Genomic DNA, 13,667 nt, shown 5'->3' with positions numbered 1-13,667 from the left:
AAAAAATAAAACTAGCTTTTATATATTTGAAAATTAGCTTATATGAACAAAAAGTTTTGTGCTACTTCCAATAAGAATATGCTTCCTTGAGCATTTGCAGAAAATGAAATCAAAATGGAAAAATCCATTTTCCGTCCCCCATCTGTAAAACAATTGCAATATTAGGATAACTTCTTCAATGTTTCTGCTGCCCTCTGTTTTCTTTCCCCACATACAGCAGCACTCTCTTTTTAAGGCATTTGGGGTTTCCTTTTTTTTTGGTTGGTTGTTTGGTTTGGTTTTCTTTGTTTTTTTAATAAACTTCTGACCACGAGTCAAGAATAAAAAACTTGAGGTCAAACTTCAGCAGCAATTCAGAGAAAAAATTCTCAAACATGCTTGGCAGGTCAGAAAGCATTACTGTAGTACCATTACAACAAGCCCTGCATGAGACCTTCTAGCAGCTGGTATCAGCACTTTCAAACCTTATCTATACTTCACTCATGCTAATAGGTTTCTTTTAGAATACATTGGATAATAAGATACAAATCACACTGTAATATTCCATGTTAGACCAAGAGTTTGAGCAATTATGATTGAGTTGCAGAGCATTTCCTAGGAAACTACTAAGAGGAGCTAATGATATGCTCCTCCATCAAGAATATGAATTTATTAGTAATATTACAATATATATAAAAGACCCTATAAGCTTATTACCTTTAAATTAGCAAAACACCCACATATTAGGTTGTATTGATGCAGGTCTTTTCCTCAGTGGGTCTAAAATTATTGCATAGGAACCATCTTACAGACCAACAAAATGTACCAGCCTCATTCTGGTAAATGATTCACAGTAGTACCACACAGAATTTTCACATTAAGAAGGAGAATTTGGTTTCTTGTTCCATTTCTTTTAAAATTTTAGTAGGCAAAATGCAACCATATAAGTATCATCATAATTTTTTATGATTATTCAAAAGATACTGATATCAAAGGACCTGAACAAAACTGTCTAACTTGATCGGGAATTTAATGGTCTAAGCAGTACAAAACACGTTCACATAATGTGACCATTTCTTAACTCACTGAACAATTTGAGCACAACAGTAAGCTAGCAATTTAAGACAACATGGTTGATGGGAAACGTGATATGGGAAGGTCAGGATGAATATCAAACTGAAAACAAGAAAGGATTTATAAATTCATATCTTCATTAAAAAGTCAATGTCTTTCAATAAGCACTGCACCATGTATGATTAATTTTTCATGACATTCAGAATTGTTATCCAATGACTTCTAGAAAACTTGGTATAAAAAGAATCTTTATGCTTTTTATGGAACAAACAAGCAAGTTGAAAACAAATAAAGGAGAGAGAAGATATACTATTGCAGTATGTGATGCTCTCTCTAAAGATACTCATTTTACGTTTTGTTGGGGTTTGGTTTTTTGTGGTTTTTCATTAATATTTACAAGGGAAAAATTAAATTATGGAGTCATAATTTTGGAAGGGAAGGGGGCATCCAGTCTAATCTCCTGCTCAAAATAGATCTGATCAGAGCAGATATCTCAGGGCACGTCCAGTGGAGACTTACAACACCTACAACACCTGCAAGAGCCTACAATCTCTCTTGACAACCTTATCTGATTTTTTACCAACCCAGAGTTTTGGGGTTTTCTTCCCCTATAATTAATGTGAAAGCTGAGAGGTACTGGGAGAGAGAAATGGCTTAGGAATGCTGCCTTTGCTGCCCTGGGAGCTGAATTTGCCATTGCAATGATGGTAACCAATGTCAATCGATTGGCAGCCTACTACATGATGTCAGACAGATAAACAGCATCAGCTATGCCAGTCTATGCACTAGAAATGTTTCCTGAGGAACAAAATAGACTTTTAAATGTAGAATGAAAATACAGAGAAGGTACCTCTAAAAACAGAAAAGGTGGGATTAAGGAATTACGAATGAACAGAGAACATCTGTATCTCCAGTATCTCAGCAAGATTAGCTACAGAAGTTATGACAATTGCACAAAATTATCAACTGGGCACTGTGAGACATCCAGTTTTGTTCTGTGAGTTTTAATGACATCCTGCTGTTCCCTGTGATACTCTGGCACCCTGGATATATGCACTATTGAAAACCAAGCTAGAAGGAATGAAATTATCCAACAGAGAAATGTTTAGCTCAAATTCCAGTCTTTTAAATATACATAAATATAACTGTTACAGTATAACTATTACCTGAATGCGTCAGAAGCAGCTGTGTTTTTCATTTCAGATTACACTGAATCATTCCAGACAAAACCGTCCTAATTTAGTCTACATACATTTATGCTGTTATTAGCTATTATATATGTTTCTGCACTATTAGAAGTCAGGCTAAAAAAAGTTTCATGAATGATAACATGAAGCAATTTTTTAAAAAATCTTGATTAAAATTATGTAAAGATTTTTCTAATATACTGATATTTAAGATTACAGAAAGTAAAATATTAATACAAATAAAATTATACAAAATACAATATTTAATTTTAGATTATGAATAGATTATGACACAGAATAACTGAAGTTATAAAAAATTCTGCTTTTAAATGATACTTGAAAAAACTGAGAAAGTATAAGATAGTCTGTGATCAAACATGGTGCAAGTGCATTGAAATGGGAGGCCAAATGGCTACTAAAGATTTATTCTCAGATATTTCTAAAGATTACCAACCAGTTCCTACTGCACTTGCTCAAGCAAGTACACACAATGACTTTGTCATAGTACTTTTATAAGAAAAGCCGAAGGGCCAGGAGTTGGACTTTGATGATCCTTGGGGGTCCCTTCCAACTCAGAATATTCTACAATTCTATGATTATTTGTTCACTTATACAAAATGAGTCAGCTGTACTTGTTTTATGCATACATACATGTGTATATGCATACACTGACTTTGTCTGCTCTTTACAAGCAGAATAAAAATAATTTTCTGTGTAAATATAGCTCTAAAATATTAACCTACAGAAAATAACCTGGAGATACTGATAGACTTTAACAGGTATCATATGAGGAAAGAGAAAACTAAATTATCAGAAGACATGAAAAATCTATTAGGGATCAGCATATAAATTGAAGTATTTCCTGACAACTGTCATTATTGTGCCAAAGTTCAGACAAGCAATAGAGATGTCTCACTCAGTCTCCTATGCTGCCTGCCAGCACTATCAGAGCATCCAGGAATCTGAAACAAAACCAGCTGATTAAAAAACTAGAATAAAAGGAGACCAAATGGTTTTCTTTCCTATTACCTGTTTATAAAAACAACTGTGTATTGTAAAGATCTCCTAAAGGATCTTTTATTTAATGCTGTTTCATCAAGAAACTTACTCTGTACAGGTTTCAGTAAGGGTGAGACTGACGGAAAATGCAGCAGAATACAGTTCTGGCTACATATGCCATTTTTTCCCATGTATATAAGACTTGACCACAGAGCTGTGAAAGGCTAGCTGTTAAATTGTGGACCACTGTTTTAACTTATATCTACTGGGTTGCACACGATTTATACTAAATGGGTTATTTCAAGAGCTAGGATGTGTTGCCATCAAATCCTAAAATATGCATTAATGATAATAAAAATTTCACAGAAAGCCTTAGCAAGACTGATTTCTAATGACTCCTAACAGAAAAAAAAAATCATAACTCTACAGTCCTGTACCTACTCCAGAACACAGCCAGTAGGATAAAATAAGCAAGATTAACTTGTATGCATATATTATAAACTGGCACCTGCATGAGTTAAAGCAAAAATTGAGTTTAGTTCACAGCAACAGAAGAAAAGTGGAAGAGTGGAGGAAAAAACTTTCTAGCTTTAAGAATAGGTAACCGCAAACTTTTTCAAACTGCAATCTTGATTGTTATTCCAATCCCAAAATGTTCAAATCACCTAACAGAAATAAATGAACTTCTAAGTCCCCCATTCCAGGTAAACTCAGCAAAAAATGAGTCAGCCCCTGATTTCCTCCTTGCCTTCAATAACCACTCTAATGACACTGAAATCTGTTGCTATGTACTGTCACGTTACAGGAGAAAGTGATTGCACACAGACTTTTCCAAACATTTGTATTTGTATGACCTGAAATTACAAAGCACACATTTTATGCCTGCATTTCCTACATTTTCCAGCCTTATCTTAAATCCTGATACATCCAAATCAATTCATCCTTGAATAATTCTCAAGTTACTAGAAAAGTACAAGAGAAAATGAAAACATTCAAATGTCACTTGAATTTGCCACAAATTCAGACGCTGAAAACAAAACTATTTGATTAACAATGTTGAGCCATACAGATACTTTGCAACAGAGTCTCAGTCACAGTGTATCAAAATAAATTCAGGCATTCTGTTAGTATGAAAAAAACCTTTTTAAGACCCCAGTTCCATGCCTAGTAATCTTCCACAAAGACTAGCCTTTCTACCAGATGTAAGAATCTGCAATTGACAAATGAAAGCTGTAAAACTTTACGAGCTGAATTATTGCCATCCCTGGAATGTATATACTTCCTCTGAAACATTTAAGTAAAGTCCCACCTAGTTCTGGAAAAAATAATGTGGAAGATAAGAAGGTGATCAGGAGTAGTCAGCATGCATTAACCAAAGAGAAATCATGATTAACCAACCTGATAGCCTTCTGTGATGAGACAACTGGCTGGATAGATGAGGGGAGAGCAGTGAATATTTCCTACCTGTACTTCAGCAGCGCTTTCAACATTGTCTCCCACGGTATCTTCATAGGTAAGCTCAAGAAGCGTAGGCTGGATGAGTGGATGGTAAGGTGCACTGGGAATTGGTTAAATGGCAGAGCTCAGAGGGTTTTGATGAGTGACAGAGGGTCTAGTTTGAGGCCTGTCACTAGGGGTGTCCCCAAGGTTCAATACTGGGACCACTCTTGTTTAACTTATCCATTAATGACTTGGATGAGGGGGCAGATGCCTCCTCAGCAAGTGTACTGACAACACAAAGCTGGGAGGAGTGGCTGATAACCTAGAGAGCGGTGCTGCCATTTAGAAGGACCTTGACAGGTTGGAGAGATGGGCAGAGAGGGACCTTCTGAAACTCAGCAAAGACAAATGCAGGCTCTCTGAGCAGGGAATTTGGACTAGCTGACCTCCAGTGATCCCTTCCAACTTTACCCATTCTGTGATTGTGTGATTCTTTGCAGCAGTAAAGGCAGCACAATTTTACTTGTGGGATCAAGCCCAGGAAATTTGCACTTTACTAAAAATCTTTCGTCTATGTCAGATTCTGTTGGAGTTTACTATATGAGAAAGTCTGAAATTTACATCAAAACAGGAAGTATGGCATATAACAGCTGTCGTAGCTATCTCAGTAACAAGATGGCAAGGCAGGGAAGAATATTTCCTTTCTTCCTAGGTTCCCCAGAATTTCCTAATGGGAAATGAAGATATTTCAAAGACATGCAAGTTACATGAATTTGTATAACATGAGCTCAAGTTGCTGTAAAAAGGAGCAGAGATAAACCTTTCATGATCACACTTCCCTCTCCTGTTTTGACTCACAAACAAAAAAAGGTCAAGATCCAGCTGTCCTAAACCATACTTGGTGTCTTCATTGTCTTGGAAAGAACGGTTCATTGTTAAATGAAGCAAGACAATTAATTCAGTATATTACTATGAACTTCAGCTGCCACTCAAATGAAACTGTTTTCCTCTGTGTAAAAAAGTAACCTGACTTTGAATTTAGAAACAGCCACCTTGCCACTAGAATTGGAGAATTTGCACACATCTACATGTTGGATTTGCCATGTTCTAATGATCTGTATGAACTAAGTACCAAGGGGGAAAATCAATTCATTTCCCTTAGCAAAAATTTCAGAATATTTAGCTCAGAGAGTTTTTGTGATATTCTTGTACTGAAGTCTCATGAACTTGCTCCCGAATAAGCGTAAACAGTTTCTCTGTCTCTTGAAAATCACCATCATTACTTTAAGCCACCTGTTTAATTAATTTATTTTATTACAGTTGCCGTTTGAGGAAAACAAGTAATTCTTGCAATCCAGGGGAAAATCACTGCTGTTTTATATTCTGAGACTCTGAAGAGAGGCTGTAAATAGTAGAAATATATTATAAATATTTTCAAATGAGAAAACTAGCACAAACCAGTCTATTCATCATTTCAAAACTAAGAATAGGTTTGTATTTTGAACACCAATAAAAAAGACATTAAAAACCTCAGAAATACAGAGCAAAATATAACATTGCATATGAGACCAAAAAAACCTGTGGCTTTTGGTCTGAAAATATTTTTTCAAAAAATGGTTTTGGTAGGAAGAAAAAAGAGAAAATTTTATTTTAATTTGACCCTAGTATACTTTTGCTTTTTGATTTTGTATTTAAATGGATTAGCTGGAATATCATAAAGCATACATGCATTCATGCTTTGTGTCTTTCAAAAAGAAAGCTTTACACAAACTCAAAGGTTAAAATGTAAAGATTTTCAACAACCTCAAAATCCTAATTATTAACAGATTCACAATCTGCCCTTAAAAGATAACTTATTCATAAAAAAATTGTTTTGCCAATATTGCCATGTACATGTTTAGAAACTCCTTTTGAAAATGTCAATCAGTTTATAAATGTTTTGTCCATAACCTCAAGTACTTCTGGATTATTTTCTACCTCATATTCTGCAATGCTTTGTCAGGTTCAGTGTTAAGTAACTCTCAAATCATTCTAATAACACAGCTATTATTTTGTTATTCAGATGGTTCTGTCTATGCTTAACATTACGATTTTCCATCTAGCTTTTCTTTGTTTGATTTCCATTATTTTTTCTCATTTGAAGCTTCTGTATTAAGCACAGTACTTTGTCTTACAAAAAACAAACAAACAAACAAACCACAACCAAAAAACCAAACTAAACCAACCCACAAAACAACAAACCAACAAATGCACAAAAAACAAACACCCCTCCCAAAAAACCCAAACACCACAACAACAAAAAAACCAAACAAACAAATTATCTCCTTAGGAGGATAATTAATAATCTCAGTGAAAAGCACTGAGATTCTCAAGTTCTAAAAAAATTTGTATGAGAATTTACTAATTCTGTAGTTTTAGGATATTTGTATTTCAACTGCACTGTAGTGTGGCAAGAATAACCATGAATAAATGTCAACTAAATACTATGGAACCATAGTCTCCACTCAGCATGCAGAGTTTCAACAACTAAGTCAGAAAGCCAAATTTACCATCCTAACATGTGATAATTACACTCTTTAACCCCTTGCAAACCACGCCTAAGTAGACAAAATAAGAACTGATAAGTCTGGGGTCAGAAAGATCAAATAAGCAGTTGCTCATAAAACTATTATGAACTTGAGGCGCTTTTATCTTCTTCTATAATTAAGAAATATTATATTCCATACCATGCTGACATTAATAATTAAAGCAGTATTGCTTATGAAAATAATAGGAGAAATGAAGCTGCATTGTTTTAAGAAGAGTTTGAGGCAATTTCCCTATGAAACTGCTGAGATATTCCAGAAAATCTAAATACTGAGTTGACAAATCCAGTTGCTTTCAAGGACAGCTATGTGAAATATCTTATGTCCACTCCAGTTTTCTTTAGTAAAATATGTTTACATGCTTTCTATTCTACTAATCAGCTAATGGATGGTAGGAAAAACAGCAAATACCAGTGAAAGAGACTCAAGAAATTTCTACATTTACAAAGGAGCAAAAAGTATCAAACTTTGGCAAAAGCTGTAATGAAATGTAGCATCAAGACACAAATTGAAAGTGAAAGATATTTTTTTCTATTCAGTACTCAAGGAAAAAATGAGTCAGTATTAAAATTCAATTCTTGCTGTTGCATCTGCAGGCATAAGAATGAATATTAGCCACATCATTAAAATACAGATAAACCATCACAAAGTGATTTTGTTAAACTTTGTGAAATGTATCTCAGCAACCATTAATAATAACTAGTAGAAATATTTACTTGAGATCACTGGGTCACAAAGGGCATGATAAACATGGTGACAGCTTTCTTGGTATGACAGAAAAATGAGTTTTGACCTGGTTGAGGTCTCCCATATGTGTCCTGTAAGTCCAGCTAATGAGGCAGGACAATCATTAAACTTGGATGAATTAATATGACATGAATAGGAGAATCTGCAGATGCAGTGACAGAGATGAAAGTAGGTCACATTCTCACAATTTAAATAGAAACAGTCTAGGCAGCATTAGCATAAGCCTTGTAAGACTTCTACTGAAACCCACAGCACAAATCTGTAACATCTACTATGACTGACAGGAAATATAAGAATAGATAAACCAACAAAAAGATCATAGAGATACATAAAAAGAGAAAAAAAAGAAAAACTGCTTTAGTTTTAACTGGCATTCAGTGAATTAAAAATGTTTACAGCGTACTCAATAAAGATGATGCCTAATATGATAAAAAAATGGATATAACAATTATTATGAGATAATTTTACTTCAAGTGACTGTAAAAAATACATATCTCCTTGTTAGTGTATATAAAATATTAAAAAATATTGAATAAGAGTGAGAACTGAGTAACAACATTTTACAAGAGTATTGAAATGTCTCGTTTTCTCTAAAGCTCTTGGTGGAACACACAACTTTTTTTAGAAAAAGCATCAAATAACCAAAAAAAAGCTGTCAGTGTGTAAGAGTTCTTTGTCCGTTCTTCTCCTGCACCTTTACTCTTTTCTTTGCTCATTTTAAGAGGATACCCTGGTAATGTTGAGTGGACACATGAAGCAGCAATGACATGATGAAAACAAACAACTGAAATATGAAATGGCTAATAGGAAAAATGGAAATATGAAGAATATTTGTGTTTTTAAAAAATGTTCTTAATTTATATAAATGGAAGATAAATGTTCACAAAAAATTAACAGCTGTGATTATCATTCATCAGCAATATATTATGTGGTCTGAGTAGTTCCCAGGTGAAGATTCTGTTCAAAATTTTTTGGTACAACAGAAACACTTTCTGTGTATCATTGTCCAACCCCCCCATCCTGAAATGGAATGATACAAAACCCAAATAATTTTCAAAGTCATGAATATTACATAGTGTGTTGTAATGAGAGGGTAATAAGCAGGTTGTCTTTTAAGTGCTTGCTTGATCTGTATTCCAGTATTCAAAGTGCTTACTAATAAAAAGTTGCTTTAGAAACTGCAGTTCCTTTTACAAGAAAAAGTGTTAATGTTCGTTGCATGGTCACATTGCCATTTTGGGTAGTTATATGCCACCAAAAATTTGTACTAGGCTACGCCACCTTTTTTTTTTTTCCCATTACACCAATTTTTACAAAATGAAACAGATAGAATGCAATGATTGATATTTATAGCCATTAGAATCTGGCTTTGGCTATTACATCTTCAAGAGACGTAAGTCTGTGCATCTTATGTATAATAGGTGAGTACAGAAATACTAAAGGATTCAGATCTTTAGCATATAAGCAATAGAATGTATTGGAATCATACATCCTTGTTTAATTTAATCTAAACCCACATATATTTCAAATGTCCCAGTGTTCTATATCACTTTATTGTTGCACCCCTTGGTATTTACTTGCTATTGATTTGTGTATACAGGAGCACTGTCAAAAATACATTAAAGACAGACATGGTAGTCTACAGGTAGATCTGCAAAGCTGTTGCAAAGAACTAACTGTGAGGTTCCAGATATAATTATCTGGAACTTATCTTTCCTTGTTTGTATCACATAGCTACTGATGTCTAAATTACTTGTTTATTCAATGGATATTTGTTCACATTTGTAGGAAAGAGGTTTCCTCTATAAGGGAAAAATAGGGAGTTTCAATGTCTTAAATGAAAAAAAGTCAGTTTTGATTTTTTTTTTTCAAAAACTGAAAATCAATTTTGCAAAAGAAATGCTTTAGCAAAGCTTTTCCTTTGAGGGACAGGGAAAAAAAAGGCAGAGAATTATTCAATGAAAAAAAACCTAAAAGCTGCATGGTTTTAGAATCATTGAATCATCAAGATTGGAAGGGGCCTTTAAGATCATCAAGTCCAACTGCTCACCCAGCACTATTCCTGTAACCCCTAAACCACTACATCATATCACCCAGTGCTAGATTCAGATGCCTCAAACACCTGCAGAGAGGGTGACTCCACTACCACCCTAGACAACCTATTCCATTGCTTGGCCACCCTAACAGTGAAAAATCTTTTTCTAATACCCACTCTGAATCTTCCCTGTCTCAGCTTAAGTCCATTTCCTCTAGTCCTCTCACTGCAGGCACAGTAGACTGATCCCCACCTCTCTACAACCTCCTTCCATGCAGTTCTAGAGAGCGATGAGGTCCCCCAAGGCTCCTCTTCTTGAGACTAAACAAACCCAGCTTCCACAGTCATTCCTCATAAGACATATTTTTCTAGACCTTTCACATCTTTCCCCTCTTTGCTGGACATGCTCCAGCAGCTCAGTGTAATTTTTAATATGAGGGGCACAGAACTGAACACAGTACTCAAGGTGCAGCCTCACTAATGCCAAGTACAGGGGGACAATCATTCCCCTGGTCCCATTGGCCACATTATTCTGGGTACAGGCCAAGATGCCATTGGCTTCTTGGTCACTTGGCCACACTGCACCCCAAAGTCCCTTTCCACTGAACAGCTCTCAAGCTGCTCTTCCGCCAGCCTGTAGCACTGCCTGGGATTGTTGTGACACAAGTGTAGGACCTGGCACTTTGCCTTATTGAACCTCACACAGTTGTCCTTAGCCCAGATGCCTCTGTAGAACCTTCCTACCCTCAAGCAGATCAACACTCTCACCGAACTTTGTGTCATCTGCAAATTTACTGAGGGTGCACTCAATCTCCACATCCAGATCATCAAGAAGACATTAAGCAGGACTGGCCCCAAAACTGAGCCCTGGGGGACACATTTATAAATGGAGATCAACATATTAAAAAAAAAAATTACCGATGTAAAAAAATAAATATGAAATTTAAATTTTCAAATTAAATAATTGTTATAATTAAAATTCAAAAAATTTTAAGCAAACCTCCATTTCTTATATATATAAAAAAGTATTCATTAGCACATCAATTAAGATCTATAATTGCTTTAAGTGTAAAATAGATGAATTTTCCTGTCATTCCCAGTTAGGTTATTTTCAATGAGGTAGGAGCCCTTTTGGAACATAAGTAGGAAAACAATAATTATTCTAAAAAGAAAAAGGGAAATACTTGAATCTAGAAATAAGGTAAATGTTTCTGCTTCAATATTTTTTTCTAAGAACTATCATTAGAAAATTAACAATAATACTAGATAGTGCCTATTTTTTTTTCTAATGTTCATATAATTTCTTATTAGAAATATGTTCACTGGATTTAGCCAAGTACATGTATATATACTAGCTTTTTTTTACTGTTTTGAACTATCCTTTCAAGACACATGTATAATTTTGGTCTCCACAACTACAAGTGTTGAAGCAGCAAGACTCAAATGTGAAAAAAATGATGCCGTAAATCTTGTGTCTTGAAGATCTCAAGATGAAACACAGAAATAAGTAATGTCTTCAAACTCTCCTAGCTCAGAAAGACAACTAAATATTTTACATATTTAAACCACAACCTTGTTTCCAGGTGAGTTTCAGGGGGAAAAAAAATTACTTGGAAATGTCTGTGAAGTAGACTGCCTTTATTATACATACCAATATCAAATGTTACAAAAGTTGAAAGGCATCTGTCTTGGACATATCTTTATATGACTGTTAGTCATGGATTTAAATCAAGATTGTCCTAGGGAGATTAAACAGCTTAACAGCCAGATGCTGCAGAGCAGTATTTGGCATAGGTAGTTGATAAAGTTACTGACTTTGAAGAAAACAGAAGAGACTGCAAATGTTCCCAACCCTTATAATCAAAACAGTAGAATGTATAGGTAAAAAAATTTTAATTGAGTAGTGTGTGGCTTAAAGCAGAAGTAAATACCAACTGGTACATGGACATTTATACTATATGGGTTACTCTAATATCCAGCTATTCTACTTCCAATTATTCAAAGTTATACCAGTGTAGTCAGGAAAGTAGTCTTCTGCACTTAGGAAGATTCATTACTCCTTGTTCTGAAAATCTTGAGATCTCTCTTGATGAGCCAAGAACAAAGCTTTACAATTTTACTGTAAAGTACTCTAAGTGTAGAAACTGATTCTTCTATTCTCATAGACTGGTTTGATTCAAGCAGTAACACAAAGATGGTCCAAACTATTACCAGTGTTAATAAACTTGTCAAAATTATAACATTTAATGCAAAACATTCTATTTTTATGAATTCTAATGAATAATAATACCTCGGAGAGAAGGGTCTCTCTAGATTTCCAGGGGCAGTGGCTTCAGGATATGAACAGAGAAATTATTTCTCAAATGTTGTTACATAAACTTTGCAGATAACATAAAAATATTTTATTTTTCATTGCAAAGTAACTTTCTGGATGCATCTTCTCTATGGATAAGTGACACGAATAATGTCCTGATTTCCTTCATCAAAATATTTCATTTTGTACTCAACAGTGCAGCCTGTAAAAATACATCCTTCTTCATTTTCAGGTGCAGAAAATTTCAGCCAGCTATATTTTTAAAATTTCAAAAGTCTGATTTGAAAAGTCTCCCCTCTAGCATCTGGTAAATACTGCTGATTATTTTGTTTATCTGTGTGGAATTTAATCAACAGCAAATCCACAAAAATTATTCCTGGAAGAACATGCCCAATACCTTTAACAAAATTTCAGGGAACTGAAAACTGCCTGCAGACAAAGACCTATACATTATTCTATTATTTTCTTAAGTCACCTGCATCAAATAGGACAGCACTCATTTTCCCCCTTAGAATCACAGCACCACTAGTGCTTTTCTCCCAGGCAAGTTACAATACAGACTGGCAGGGAAACAATTGTGTCTTGATAGATGGGGGTGCATTACATGCATCCCTATAGTGGTAACAGTATAGAAAACCCTCTACTATTAAGCCAGTGGGTTATATCTATACCAGCAAGAAGACAGCATTCTTTATCATCTATATGAAATAGATTATCATGTTTATCTTACCTCTCAAGGGTAAAGATGCCAGTGTCATAGGCAACATCAAGTTTAGAGCACTGGCTAGCATTTTTTTTGCAGCGACACAAAGACTGAGACGCCCACAGAGAAAAAGGTTATGGTTCAACTCCTAGAAGCAGTCCCTCTGGAGACCTCTTATGGGGTTTACTGAATGTCAGAAGATTTTGCTGTTCCTGTCTGCTAGACTTGTGCTGCAGACGGACAGCAGAATTTCAGCATAGAGTTTGCCTCTTTCTATCAGCTTCTAAATTCTACTAAAAGTGCCTATGGCACTGCTCTGTTAGGAAACATTTAGCACTGCCACAGACACTCATTCCGAGAAGAAGTCATTTCAAGGCACCAGAGTGCTTTTATAAACCTCTTCTGCTTATGCTTGAACACCAGAGTCTACAAGTACCTGCACACAGAAAAGTTTACTAATGGCCTCCATACACTAACCTGGAGGTGACAACAGAAATGAAACAATGCCCATAGCTGTTTTTGGTTACAATTCTGTTGACAGAGCACCTCTGGATATGTTTATATTTTACACAAGACACACTTTTCCTTCTAAGTCTGGGGTTTT

At 35.0% G+C, this 13,667-nt stretch overlaps 1 protein-coding gene across 7 annotated transcripts in view; it reads right to left on the bottom strand.

Annotated features, from left to right (window-relative positions):
- Positions 1–13,667, bottom strand: part of LRRC4C (leucine rich repeat containing 4C) — a 493,770-nt gene that overhangs the window by 106,736 nt on the left and 373,367 nt on the right. The window contains exon 1 of one of the 7 annotated variants that reach the window (XM_051791731.1): positions 4,704–4,721. The exons of the other annotated variants lie outside the window; for them this stretch is intronic. The gene's annotated coding sequence lies outside the window, so the exon portion shown is untranslated. Of the gene's footprint in view, positions 1–4,703; positions 4,722–13,667 lie in introns of those variants that run through there. 7 annotated transcript variants of the gene reach the window in all.

Source organism: Manacus candei, unplaced genomic scaffold (genome assembly GCF_025592945.1).
Source record: "Manacus candei isolate 608988 ecotype Guabito, Panama unplaced genomic scaffold, ASM2559294v1 h1tg000033l, whole genome shotgun sequence".
In the NCBI taxonomy this organism is placed as follows: domain Eukaryota; kingdom Metazoa; phylum Chordata; class Aves; order Passeriformes; family Pipridae; genus Manacus; species Manacus candei.
The sequence above is the reverse complement of the archived record's forward strand: the minus strand, read 5'-3'. Positions and strand labels throughout refer to the sequence as shown.